Source organism: Emydura macquarii, unplaced genomic scaffold (genome assembly GCF_026122565.2).
Source record: "Emydura macquarii macquarii isolate MOO-44397 ecotype Brisbane River unplaced genomic scaffold, CSIRO-AGI_Emac_v2 contig_2432, whole genome shotgun sequence".
Lineage (NCBI taxonomy): Eukaryota > Metazoa > Chordata > Testudines > Chelidae > Emydura > Emydura macquarii.
Window position 1 is genome coordinate 2768696 of NW_027132569.1, and position 12293 is coordinate 2780988.

Below are 12293 nucleotides of genomic sequence, written 5' to 3' on the forward strand. Positions count from 1 at the left end.
CCATGCTGCTCCTCATACTTGGGAGGAGCTCCTCGTAAACATCCCCAAAACTAACTTCTTATCCTCCTTAAAACACTCCTTTTCCTATAAAACACTTGATAATGGCTAGGCTGCTTTTGTGCAGAGACCACAACCTACTATGCTGACCAATATCGTCTCATGGTTTCCTTATACTTCCTCACCTGCCTGTCTTCATCTGTTGTCTCTTGTCTTATACATAGATTCTAATCTCCCTGTCTTTTTGTTCTGGTTTTGTACAGTACCTAGCACATTAGGGTACTGGTGCATAACTAGGGCTACTAGGCTCCATGGTAATATAAATAAGAAATAAGAATAAGAAGGGATCAGGACTCAGGGGATCTGGATTCAATTAATTACTCTACTGCAAACTTCTTGTGTGATCATGGACCAGGCACTTAACTTATCTGCACCTCCTTTCCTCATCTGTAAAATGGGGATGATCTTTACCTACTTTGGTACTTTGGGGGGGCTTTAAGTCTTAATTCCTTGATAGTTATAAAGCACTTTGTTTTTCAGAAAATGCAAAGCAAATTAAAAAGTATTGTGTTCAACAAATGCAGGCTTTTTAGCATTAACTCAATGAGTTGTGGAAATGAAGGTGGTGGTACATCTGGCAAATTTTTATTGTTATAGGATATAGAGGAGAGAGAAAAAATGCACTTCTTGGCATCATCCCAGCAACACTCAGTGTGCACACCATTGATTAGCAATGAATATGAAGACAAAGAGTGCAGTGATTGGGAAGCATGCAGCATTCCCATACAGTTTCCACCTACTAGATGACACTTTTATAATAAAGTGGCTGAAAATCCTATGACAGGGGAAACATTTACAAAGTACATTTGGGATTTTTTTATTTATTTTTTTTTTGGAGGGGAATTAGGGTTTTATGGGAGATCAGGTAGGGAAATTTCCATTTTGTATTATGGATTTTTTTTTGAGGGGGTGGAGAAGGCAGTCGGTTTGTTGATGCTACTTGTTGTCAATTCAGATTGCGTTTTTAATCAGTTGTCAAATGTGCTGAGTGCCTGGGAGGAGCGATCATTTATGTTTTGTATGTTGAAACTGAAATAAATAAACTAAGGGAGGAGGGGCGATAACTGGCACTTTTGTAGGACATTTGTTACAATCTCACTGCCCTACAGCAATAAGTTTTTCAGACGGGACCAGGAGAGGGGGAAGTGGGGCAGATGACATTCAGAATGCAGAGAGCTACATCCTCTGTCACTGTCCCCATCCCAATCAATAAGATTTTTATAAGGATGCAACAGTGATTCCTTTTGACTATTTTTAACTTGAGAAAGCAACTCTCTCGTATTTTGTATTTGCTACATTGCACTAGAAAGAAGCTTTGTGTAATTTGGGGCGACATTAAGAAAGAGATTTTTCCAGTGGCAAATCTTACATGTGCCTGGCTACCTGCTCCAGAGAACGATAAAGAGTTATTGGAAATGGAGAGCTGGATAAACCTGTTTCACACCATCTTCAACATTCATGCTGTGATTTTCAGTGCCAGAAACTTAACGAGAAGGTGGGGTCCTTTGTATATATAGCAAAAAAACATTATGCCAGCTGGTGAAAAAATAATTCTGTAATGTGATGTAATGACATCAGAGAATCAGAGGCTTCTGTTTCCCTGAGGCAAAATGTATTACTCCCAGCTCTCACATCATTTTAACCAATGGGGTTGGGGTATGCAAATGCAGTAAAGTGAAATGTAGTTTAAGTAAAAGCCTCTTGCCAAGGGGTGGAAAGGTTCAAACACAACAAACGCCTCAGCTAGAAAATATAAACTCCTAAAAGACTGAAACTGAAAGTGGCAGTTATTACCTTATGTTCTGGTTTTAATCTTTAATTATAGGATGGATTTCTAATGATGGGGAACATTTCTGGATAAAACTGTGGTGCATGGGAGGAAACACTCCCAGTAATTACAGACTCTTTTACTTTGGTAACAGCAGTTCCAAAACTGCTTGAGAAAATACCACCGTCATGTTTGTTCTTATAGAATAAAACAATAATTTAAATTTGTCATAGATTGCAATTTAATGGAAACACCAGAGTACATTAGCACTTCAATAATTTAAGTTACATTGCAGCATCATTTAGTACCTGTTAGAAGCAAGACCAAGTTGTAAAAGGTGAGCTATTGTGTAGCGCCTCGCACAATGGCACTGCAATCCTGGTTGTAGCAGCACAAACAATTAATAATAATAGTTGATTTGTGTAAAAAAGCCAGATGTAGAAGTGGCAGCTGTGAAGAGAGAGAACACAAACACAGAAGACAAGAACATGAAGTTGTAGAAAAACATTTCATCGGACTAAGTCAAAACAGAACAAACCTTCCTCTCTTTTAAGATTATTGCTACCACCAATGGAGCTGAATATTTCTTTTACTTTCTAATTACACAGACCACACGCTAGAAGAAACAAGTAAATGATTCTCAAGTTAAGAATGTTTTTCCTTTGTGAGTTATATCGTTTAAAACTATCACATGAAAGGAAGTTGAAGATATCTTTTTTATATTACTTTCTATACTCTATATCTTTTTTATAAAACTACAAAAAATACCCAACAATCCTCAGTTAAAAGAACATTATTACAATTGCAAAGACAAGTACTTCAAAGTTTCAAGATGCCAGAAATGCCTGTGCAGCTTTTAACTTGGTCCTCTGGTGTGTATGCAGTATGATAGAGACTTTAATTACATGATCATATGTCACCTTAAGAGTGTTCTTTTAATGTGGTTTTGTGTGTGCAATTGCCTCGGTTTTTAAAAAAAGCAAATTGAAAGAATAGAAATTCCATCATGTGGCCTCATACTGACATCCTCATAGGTCAACCGCAGAGTTGGGATCTTTTGATCCACCACACAGACTTCTGCCATTCGAGCTAACAGAGTAATTGATGCCATTAGCAGGTCGTCATCATCTTCGCTGAACTCCATTAGAGGGGGAAGGATTTCACAGATATTTGTTGACACCAGGGGAATGGTGGGACTCAGAAATCTTGGGTTCCATTCCATGCTCTAGAGGGGATTGTGCTCTTCTGTCCATTTCCTTCCCACGCATGACTCCTTCTGCCCTGTCCCCATCCCACTCCTGTCTCTTCCCCATTTCTGGATCCTTGACCCAATCTGCTCATCTAGCCAGTTCTCAGGCTTCCCAGTCCCAGTGCAAGTCCTAGTCTCAACCTTCTGCATGTCCCTCCATCCCAGTCCCATTCTCCACTCCAATCTCACTTTCCTTGCCCTACCATTCCCATTCCCCCTCTCCCCCAACACAACTCTTTGTCCCCAGTCTCCTTCCCCAACCCATGCCAGTTCTCCTCCTTACTGGCTTTTCATCCCACCTGTCTTTCCCCAGCCCTGGCCTCCAGCCACTCCACCCACATTCCCCATCCCCACTTGCTCCCAGTTCCAATCTCCCTCCACAGCTCCTTATCCAATCTCAGGGTTGTTCTCTCCCCACAACCTCAGTTCTTTGTCCCATTCTCTTTGCTCTGCCAGTCCCAATTCTTCCCCCACACCTTGGAGCCTTCTCAGCCTCCCCTCTCTCCTCCATCTCCCTACACCACTGGTTCTCAGTCCTGGTCACACCTTGACACCTCACTCAATCCGAGCCTCCCCCCTACCTACAGGTTCCCAGTCCCAGTCTTCTTACCCACCAAGTCCCAATATCCGCACCAGCCTCCAGTCCCAGGCTCCTTGTCCGTCCCCCTTGCACGTCAAGTTCTTATCCCTTCTGCATTTGAATTCAGGCAGCTTCCTTCTCCATTCTGCCTGGGCTCAGCTGGGGGAAGAATGGGAGGATTCACTGCAAGCACAGGAGAGACAGGCTCCTTGTTCTCAATGCAGGTGCTCAGACCTGGACTCAATTCCAGGCTTACAGCAGCCCAGAGCTGCAATTGCAGGGAGTCATGCTTAGCCCCAGGCTGGAGCAATGCGCAGTGTGGACACAGTCTTAGAGAATTTAGCTGTTACAATATAAGAAGTCTCTACTGAGCATGTGTGAGCTGAGATTTATCAAAGGTTTGTAACTTGGCCAAATTTGGGCTGATTTCCAAGGGGATGGCAAAAGGCATATTCCTGACACAAAGGCCACTACCCTGCTTTCAAGTCCCTGCTTCAAAGCATTGAGGCACTAGAGCTTTTCAAAGAAAAGGTTGCCTGAATTTATAACATGGCCAAAATAATGTATGCTTCCCTAGCCTCATTCCTGTAAACAACTGAACAGTTTGTAAATGAAGTTTGTAAACAAACTTCAGCCTGATACAAATGCCTGGCAAAGAAAATTTTGGCCCAAACAGTTAAAAGTTCAGCAAAGTTATGGACATCTGAAAACAGGGTCTTATAATGGGAAGTGTTGGGCAATCTTAATAATAGCTACCAGTAATAGCTACCAGCCGCACTTATAAGCACAGTTGCAAATCTCAATCAGAAATTGGTAAAAAGCACACACCAACTGGAATATCAAAAACAAAAAACTAGCCAGGTACTGTATCAACAACTTTTTGCAAAACATGTATCCTACATATGCAGGGCATATCAAGGACATTAAAAGAGAATGGGCAGCCTGGTGGTTAAAGATTGAGACCCAAGAAATCTGGATTTAGTTCCTAGCTCTGCCACTGATAACCTATGTGACCTTAGGCTAGACACTTGATCTTTCTCTGCGGTAGTTTCTCTATATAGAAAATGTGGATAATAACTCCTCCTTTTTCCCAAGCTTTGTTTATCTTGTCTATTTGGCTGTAAAGTCTTTTGGGGCAGTGACTGTCTCTTACTATGTGTATGTACAACATCTAGCACAATAGGGCCCTGACCTTGAGTGGATTATCTAAATATTACAAATAAATAATCTATAGTCTTTAAACTGAAATATTCCAAATCCACTGGGCACTTTATTTGCCTTTGCAACAACAGTATACAATGGAAGAAATAAATGGACATATGTTACTTCAGTAAAACTAGCCAGAAATTGAAAACAAAATGATTATTGTTCATTGTAAAACAGGATGAAACACACAGGGAACATCTCACAGGGAAACCAAATTCCAATTTGACAATGTTGGTCATAAAAACTGGATGCCAAAACTTCTTAAGAAAAAATCAACATTTGAAAGCAGAATGATCCAATGTATTTTTACTTCAAAAAAAGGAATCTCAACATTTCGTATCTACATTAGACTTTTCTCCCTCAAATTTCCCTTCCTTGCAACTCCACTAATGGGAGTAATAACAAAATTACTAACATGGCTGCTGACATTTTAACTACTCTGCTGTCTAATCTTGCACAGAGCAGGTCTAGGTGATGGTGGTCAAAATGCTATCTGCCACAGATGTCTTTTCTACACGCTTGCTACTGCCATGGAAAATGTGAGCAGAAAAAAGTCTCAAATAGACATAGCCAATAGACATACAGATTTCATTAAGAGCAATCTACACAGAAACTGTTCTGTTGATAGCCTATTGTATATTGACCTTGGTTTTATCCTCCTCATCTGTTGTAATTGTAAAAGATTCAGCCTGCTGTCTTTGTAATCTGGGAATGAGATATTTAGGAGAGGCATTTTAACCATACCAGTACCAGACTTTAACCTTACATCTTTCTTCTTTGATCTCTTTAAATAGCTAATTAAGAAAACTGAATCTGCACCCTGACAGAGTTTGTTCTACTTCTTTCTGCACTTTCCTATGGGCCTAACAAAGAATGTATCAGATATTTATTTTGTATAGTTATGCCTAATAAAGAGGTAACTATAACTCTTTGGGAGTGGTTAATTCACTTGAATATTGAAACAAGTGCTCCTTACTCTTATGAAATTCTTTCCCCCTATTCATGTGTTTCTCATCTTGAGATGGATTGCTGAATGTTTACTAGCCTTGAGATTACATTTTACAAAGGAAGTAAGTGTGCTGCTCCCTGAAACTCCAAATTAATAGCCTTTTAAAGTGGCAGGTAAATTAGTTTCCAGAGTGATGTAATCTAGAGGCAAGAGAAGGCTATTACTTCTGGTCAAGAAAATAGTTGTGGGAGAAAAACTCAGTAGAGTGATTGCTGATTTGAGAGCAGAACAGGACTTGCATGCTCAATAAAGATAGTTTTACCAACCTTTGGTTGTAATGCGGCTTTATGGGACTTGAGCAAATAGGAATATACATATTCTGAGCCTGATAAATTTCTCTAATATAAGACATATGTATCTAGTTGAAATACAGTGGAGAGAAAGAAAATTAATATCTAAATGTATGTTTTCCTATTGAACATGTAAGAGAATTATTTTAAAGTACTTTACACAGTATCATCAGTCTTTACAAATAAGGCATACATAGTATGCAATGAAAACAAAGTTTATATGAAGATCAGAAATTCCCTCAAGACTGAGTAAAATAATCTAGTTGGGGTATGCAGCGTGTCTGGACAATCTCAGGGAAGAAGCTGTAATGTAACATAGCCTACAGATCTGTTGCTTTTCTTGGGGAAGTTACTGCTAATTAAAGGTTCATTCAACAGAAATGAAATATTATCCTTTAGTCTCTAAAAAAACACAAGGGGAATTTCAGTGAAAGCCATACATTCTCTAGCTAGAGCTCAGGAAGGTGCTAATATTTGATCAGTGTGCCCTATTCTATTATTCTCATGGGAATATTATAGGAAGATCTAAACAAAATAGAAATGAAATCAAGAGCCAAGTTTTTCTCACCTTATCTGCATAAACAGTGCCATTGAATTCAAAAGTCACATTTATGCCAGCCTTTTCTCTACAAATTTCCCAGCACTAGAAATAGTGATGTAGCTAGCAGGGTGATATCAGCGGGAGGAGTTCTAAAGTAGACAAGGTGCTGCTAGCTGTTGGTGTTTTTTTAGTACCATGTCAACTAGACTTGCTGGAAGCAGGGTTACAGTGAGTAGTGGTAAAATGTTGGTGCTGTATCTTAAAGGAAAATATTGCTGCCACCAGTGGAGCTGCATCACTAATAGCTAATAGTGGGCAGTTTTAGGAGGGAAAGTCTGCTTTAGGGAGGGCCCATGGGGATACTTACGTGGATAAACTGACCTCCCTCAACTCCCTCCCCTGCCCATGGGATTTGGTCCCCAGTGCCCAAGTGAAGAATATTACATAATGTCCTATATACATAGGCAGAATCTGGATTCTGATGGGTTTTTTAATCTAGAATTCTGCCTAACATCACAGGATTATGGAAAAGAAAACTGAAAGTAGATTGTTAATTAATGAAGGGGATCAAAGAGGATCTTAAAGATAGCATGTAGTCCTTCTACAATTGGATCCTATTATAGTCAATAAAATGAATTTCCGAGGGTTCTCTATATGTATATTGTCCTCTGACTTTCTAGCAAAAACAACATGTTCCTGAGGCTGCCAGAAACCAGTCTGGTTTAAAACTATATCCGATTACCATGCAGATAGATCTTACAGCTGACATTCCATTTTCTTGCTATGTTTGATTTAAATTTAGACCTCAGCATCTTTGTTAAATATTGTTCTTGCTCCATCTTGTAGCCTTAAGCCTGGGCCCAGCAACTAATGACCTTTGCTGGCAATCATTAAGAGAGCACTAGAAGGCAGACGCCTAGCTGATGAGTCATTCTTCCACAGTTTGGTTTCTTTATCATTTTCTGGTGCAGCTGGTGGGAAGATGTTTTCGGCTGAGTGAAGTTAACAGGCACATTCCCCTGCTTGGCAGAAGCAATGAGCTACAAGGATTTCCTGAGGAGTAACTTCCCTATGTAATGTGTGAGGTTTTTCATCTCTTAACTATACTAATTTCATTATCATCCTAATACAAAGCTTTAAAAATTAAACATCATTGGAATATTTATAGCCTTCCTGTTTTGATTTCAAAGAAATCCTACCATACAGACTTCATGCAGTGACCCTGGTGGAGGATTTTAACTCCATTCTGAACACACAGGACCATCTTAGGATATATAAGTGCCAGGCCACCATGGGTATCCTAAGGGAGATTGTCAGCCATCACTCCTTGGTGGACATCTAGCACAACAACCACCTGGATGACTCCACCACCTTCACTTATGTCCATGGGAAAGACACTTGGTCGTGTCACCCTTGGTTGGATTGCATTTACTTTTCTCAATTTCACATCTTGCAGGCCCATTCCTCCAGCATCAGGCTGGCCCCATTCTCAAGACCACTATCTGGTGGCCGTAACAGCCTCGATTATACCTGAGCAGCCAGGGCCAGCCTACTGACATTTCAGTAGGCACAGCCATCCCTCGGCCCGGGGGTGGTGGGACATGGGGAAGGAACGTGCCCAGCTCTTCTGCTGTGACTACATGAAGGGAGCCAGCAGGAAGAGGAATGTGGCGATAGGGAGGTTTTAGAGCTGGAGAGGCGCCTGGCCTTTCACCCCAGGGATCTATCCCTCTGCAGAATTTCAGGAGAAGAGAGATGAGCTCTGGGTCCTCAGTAACCATAAGGCTTGGGGTGCCTTCATTTGATCCTACATCCAGTTTCTTCAGGAGATAGATTGCAGCTCCCAGTTCTTCTATGCCCTGGAGAAAAAGAGGGGTGCCAAAAAGCATATCACCTGCCTCCTAGCAGAGGGGGGCACCCCTCTTATGGTGGAGATGTGGAGAAGGGCCAGGGCTTTCAATGCTAACTTCACCTCTCAATATCCAACCAACACTGGTGCCTGCGGGGTCCTATGAGATGAACTCCCTACATTCAATGTGAGAGACTAGGACCAGTTAAAGCAACCTCTTTATGAATTCTCTGAAGCCCTCCCTGTCTGGTGCTCAGAAATAAATCTCTGGGCATCAAAAGACTCCGTGGAGTTCTACCGTGCATTTTTGGACAATCCTCAGTCTGAACCTCCCCGCCATCTGAGCTGAGTCATTGGGGAGTGGAGTGCTCCCCTGACTTGCGGGTGGGTCGTGCTTGCCCTGCTGCCTAAGAAGGGGCCCTCCACTATCCAACACAGCAGTGCTCAACTGAGGACCCATGAGCCAGTTTCAGGGGGTCTGTGAGCCCCAACGCCTCTTGGGGCAGAAGCCCTGAGCCCATGGATGGAGTCGGAGAAGGGCAAAGGGAGAGTTGCCCCCCCCCCCCGCTCCAAACTGCAGTGTCTTGATCGGACTTGGGCAGTCCCGGGGGCAGCACCACACCCCCCTCAACAACCCACCCCCTGGCCAGGTGGGAGGCCAGAAGCCAGAGCCAGGCACTGAGGGGCGACTGCTGCTCTAGCAGGTGCCATGGAGTGATCGGCTATAGTGCTCCCCTGTCTGCTTCTGGTGCTCAGGACACCGGGGCTGCCACTGATCCTCAGCTCCCAACCCCCTTTGACTGCTGGAAAGAGCTGCCCAGGTGGAGGGACCCTGCTCTGGGGCCGGCAGAGCCCTCTGGGAGCAATGGCCACAGGGGTAGGATCTCCCAGCACACAGCCTGTAGCTACCCTGCCTGCACACTGAGCTCCTCCCTCCCTTCACGCAGCCCCTAGCATCCCCTCTCCCTGCACCCTGATCTACTCCCCTGCCTCCACCCTGAGCATTTTCAAACTTTTTGAGTTGAGCCGCCCCCATTTGAGTTATAATTTTTTTGTTGCTCCCCACCCTGCAACCTAGACAGGCTGGGTGGCCTGCTGAGGTGAGTCAGTGTAGAGCTGGCCTGAGTCCTGCCAGGCCCAGCCCCCAAAAAATAGAAGTCAAACTATGCCTATATAGGACCCCTCCCCACTGGGCGTCCCAAAGGGCAGAATCCCTGAGCCCTGGTGCCACAGAGGGCTAAAGCCTCAAGTCTCCCCGTCCCCTCCCCTCACTCCTCTGCTCAGCACTTGAAGTCTGGAGCCCTGAGGCCCTCCACCACTGGTCTCTGGTGTTTTTCTAGCATGTTGGGAGGCCTCAGAAAGAAAAATGTTGAGAACCCTTGATCTAAAGAATTGGTGCCAAGTTTTGTTGCTCAGCAAAGTCATAGCGAAAGCCACCTCGCTGAAGCTGAAGTCCATGTTGGCTGATGTGATCTACCCTGACCAGAGCTACACCATCCTTGGCTGGATCATCTTTGATAATCTCCGTCTGGTCCAGGATCTACTCCAACTAGCGTATAGGGATGGTCTGGCACTCACCCTCCTGTCTCCGGACCAAGAGAAGGCGTTTGACAGGGTAGATCATGGGTATCTCCTGGGCACTCTGTGGGCATTTGGCTTCAGATTCCACTTTGTGAGGTTTCTCCAGGTGCTGTATGCCTCTGCAGAGCATCTGGTCAAGCTCAAATGGCCCTTGACTGAACCTGTCACCTTCAGTTGAAGGCTATGCCAGGGCTGTGCACTATCTGGCCATCTCTATGCCATCACCACTGAGCCCCTTCCCACACTCCTCCACAAGAGGATGACAGGACTCGTGCTATGAGAGCTGGATCTGCAGGTGCTCCTGTCGGCATATGCTCCTCATGGCCCAGAATACAGAACCTTGCCAAGCCATCTATTCAATGTCCTCCTACATCCAGGTCTAGGTCAAGAGCTCTGGCTTGATGGTCAGGGACAGGTAGGCCCCCTGCTATTTGGTGCGGTGTGGGTCCACCGCTCTATCTGGGCATGTACCTTTATGCCACCAATTCTGCCTCGCTGGAGAATTAGATCTAAAGGCCCAGGTGTCTGACCAGTTGTGGAGGTGGATGGGGCTGCTGCAGTGCCTTTCCATTTGCGGGGGGTGCTGGTGCTCAACCAGCTGGTCCTGTCCATGCTCTGGGACCCATTCAATATCCTGAGCCCACCCCTGGGAATCCTGGCCAGCCTCCAGAAGAAGTTTCTGAAGTTTTTCTGGCAGGGGCTGCACAGTTTTTCTGCACAGGGTCTCAGTGGGTGTCCTGAGCCTCCCCTTGCAGGAGGGCTGACAGGCCCTGATATGCATCCAAATCCAAGTCCACACCTTCTGTCTTCAGGCCCTGCAGAGTCTCCTTTACAGTGCAGGTAGCCTGGCATGGAGCAGGCTGGCTCATGCCTTCCTCTGAGGGCAGCTGTTTTATTTCCACCCAAGAGGTCTCCCCCATGACCTCTTTGAGCAGGTGGTCTTTTATCCGGACCTCCTTATGACCTGGAAGCTAATCTCAGTGACCAGGTCTGTAGTAGCTTCCAAGGGAAGGACCTCCTCACACAGAACCCCTGTTATACAACCCCCATCTTCGTGTGCAGTTGGTGAAGTCCCCCTTGGTACACCCGAGGATGGTCCTGGCTGGTGCCACGAGAACTGGAGACCTCCCGGACTGTGATCAGAGGGACTGGGTGGACCCAGTGGTGCTTAGCCAGGGCATTCAGCTGCCTATCCTGTGTGTCCCTTGCTGTGTGCTCCTGGAGGCGAAGGTAGTTTTGCTTCCTGCTTCTCTCACATTCCTCTAATGGGTCCTGTGTGGGGATGCACCCCAATCACCCCTCACTCCTGGCCTCTGGAACTTGTCGTTGGCCCCCTATCCCATAAGCCTGCCCGACCATCCCCAATATACCACCTTTGCTGGCTGAATAACATCCAACCCATCTGCGCTGAGCCAGGCCCAGAGAATATCTGTACACACTTGTACTTCACACATCTACTTCCTCACCCTCCTGTCCCACCCTGATATTAAGTGTCAGGATCTGCTGCCACCAGCAGAGGGCAAGGAACTCTGGTGGGCCAGTCTGTACTCCACTCTGGTTCCACGGCCCACGGGGAATATTAATTGGCAGCTCCTCCATGGAGGCATGAACACAGGCATATATCTGGTATTACACAAACTTCCCGGATACCTGTCCTTTCTGTGGTGAAGAGGAGACCCTGGCTCACATCTACATAGAGTGTATCAGGTTGCAGTCCCTCTTCCAGCTCCTCCAGAACCTCTTACTGAGGTCTGGCTGCACTTTTCACCACACCTCTTGATTCCTGCACACCCCATCTATGGCTCCTCAAAGTCATGGACCTCGTCAGCCTCCTCCTGGCACTGGCCAAAATGGCCATCCATCACTCCAGGAGCAGAAAGCTGGATGAGAGTGTACTCTGCAATTGAGGGGCCTATTCTGGCCCCTTTTCCACTTACATCTCTGGGCAGAGTTCCTTTGGGCAGCATCCACTGATTCACTGGATGTCTCTGAGAACTGGTGGGTGCTGTCTGAGGTTCTCTGCTTGGTGTCCACTTCTGGTTCCCTGATTTTTTACATTTGACTTCACTCCTGTTTCTGTTTTCTCTTTAGTTATCCCCCGTAACCAACTGGATCCAGGGCTGTAATGTCTGTGTAAAGAAAGTGAAATGGGAGGGGATGGGG